This window comes from Pinus tabuliformis, chromosome 7 (assembly GCF_031772625.1).
Source record: "Pinus tabuliformis cultivar Carrire ecotype Pingquan chromosome 7, CPIR1, whole genome shotgun sequence".
NCBI lineage: Eukaryota > Viridiplantae > Streptophyta > Pinopsida > Pinales > Pinaceae > Pinus > Pinus tabuliformis.
Window position 1 is genome coordinate 866925947 of NC_142293.1, and position 2116 is coordinate 866928062.

The 2116-nt window shown below is 36.4% G+C and overlaps 1 pseudogene; it reads left to right on the plus strand.

Moving 5' to 3' along the window:
* Positions 1-242: 242 nt before the first annotated feature.
* LOC149250368 (abscisic acid receptor PYL8 pseudogene) lies at positions 243-731 on the plus strand (annotated as a pseudogene).
* The last annotated feature ends 1385 nt before the right edge of the window (positions 732-2116 follow it).

Consider the following 2116-nt stretch of genomic DNA (forward strand, 5'->3'; position numbering starts at 1 on the left):
TATATATATGTTTGTACAGCCAACCCAATTAGAGAAGCCACCATTCCTCATGTGTATGTATATATGTCTGTGTGTCTGTACAGCCTAACCACATATAAATTGGTAAGTGTGAGAATATAAACGTGAGATATTATTTGTACTGTGATAATTGAGATTGAAATCAAAATTCGGGATGGAAGCCCCTTCAGTTTGAAAAACCACGAATGCTACAACATGAAGGGTGGTGTTTTGCGTCTCACCACATGGACCAAGAAGATAAGCAGTGCTCCTCCGTAAATATTCAGAGAATCAACGCCCCCGCGAGCACAGTGTTGTCAGTTGTTCGAAGGTTCGATAAACCTGAAACGTACAAGCCCTTCATCAGCAGCTGCTCCGTGAAGGGAGATGTCAAGGTGGGATGCCTCAGGGAAGTCAAAGTCGTATCGGGGCTTCCAGCGAAGAATAGCATTGAGCGCCTCGAGATTCTGGATGAGGAGAAGCGCATTCTGAGTTTCAGGGTGTTGGGAGGAGAGCACCGCTTTCAGAATTATCAATCCATGACGACATTGAATGAGTTCGTGGAGGAGGGAAGCGTTTGGACTAATGTTGTGGAATGTTCTGTGACAGATATTCCAGAGGGGAATAGTAGAGAAGATACGTGCACCTACTACATAGATACCATCGTCAGATGCACCCTGCAGTCCTTGTCAAAGTTATTCCCACAACCCACGTCTCAACAGAAGCGGAGTTAACTACCTCTGTAATTAGAATCCCTGTAATTAGCGCTCTAATTAGAATCTTCCCGGGGCTGTGTTAGAATCTCTGTAATTAGCGCTCTGCAGCCCCGGATTGTTTGTGATCGCAACTAAGATGCCGAATAGTATGGAAAAGAGGGCTTCTAAGGGAAAATATTTATTTTACTTTGTATTAATTTTTGTCGTTAAACGAACTACAGTAACTTTTATGGCAAATCTGCGCTCTCTGAGATATAGTTGTTGTTGCAGAAACCTGCACCTTCATAGATACTATCGTCAGATGCAACCTGCAGTCCTTGTCAAAGTTATTCCCACGGCCCACGTCTCAACAGTACTTATCAAAGTTATTCCCACGTCTCAACAGTCCTTGTCAAAGTTATTCCCACGGCAGAAACCATGCTTATTTGTATTCCTTCGTGAAGTGGCCGAGGATGGTTGAGTAATTAAGTTCACAAATGTAAACTTGGCATTGAATTTTGTTTTGTAAAAGTTACTGTTTCTGGGACGATTATAACAATAGATTTGTTTGCATAACTCTTCTTCCATCAAATTGAAAATGAAAGACAAAGTAGAGATATAGATGTCTCCCTCGAGGTTTCTGTAAATTCTCGATTCCTATAATATATTATTTTTTTCTCCCCTTTCATCGTACAAGTTTCTTAAATTCTCTGTAAATTCTCAATTCTTATAACATATTAGTTTTTTTCTCCCCTTTCCTCGCTCGCATGATGTTCGTTCCGCCGTTTAATTTACATATTATGATATATCAGTTTTTGTTCTCTCTTGGCATGCAAATTTTATTTTTGTTATCTTAGAAAGAAGTTTTTATTTATTTATGATATATTAGATTTTTCGGTTTCCTTGTTATTTTTTTCTTTACTAATTGTTTGGTTTACTATTATATTAAGATTTACAGCAACAGCAAAATATGAGTCTCAAAACTTTTCTCATGAGTTTTACGTTTTATAAAAGAAATAATTTATAGTAAGAAAGATATGGGTGTTTTTGTTATAGATTTTACATTTTATAAAAAAAAATGACTATATTAATATCGAGATAAGTTTTTGGGATTAATCATATTGTTAGTATTTGGTGGACGTTTCGAACCAACTAATGTGGTTCATCCTCACCTTGTCTTGAGGATGAACCACATTAGTTGGTTTGAAACCTCGACCAAATCCTAACAATGTGCTTAATCCCAAATACTTATCTCTACATTATGGATCACAAAAGTCATAGATCTAATATATTAATATCTTAGAATTTTTGGGTGTTCTAAAGTGTTATAGATATTTCATTCATTAGAATAATCCTTACAATATTTTGAATTTTTTTATTATTTAGTTTATTGTCTTACATTGCAAATTTATCATTAGTAACCT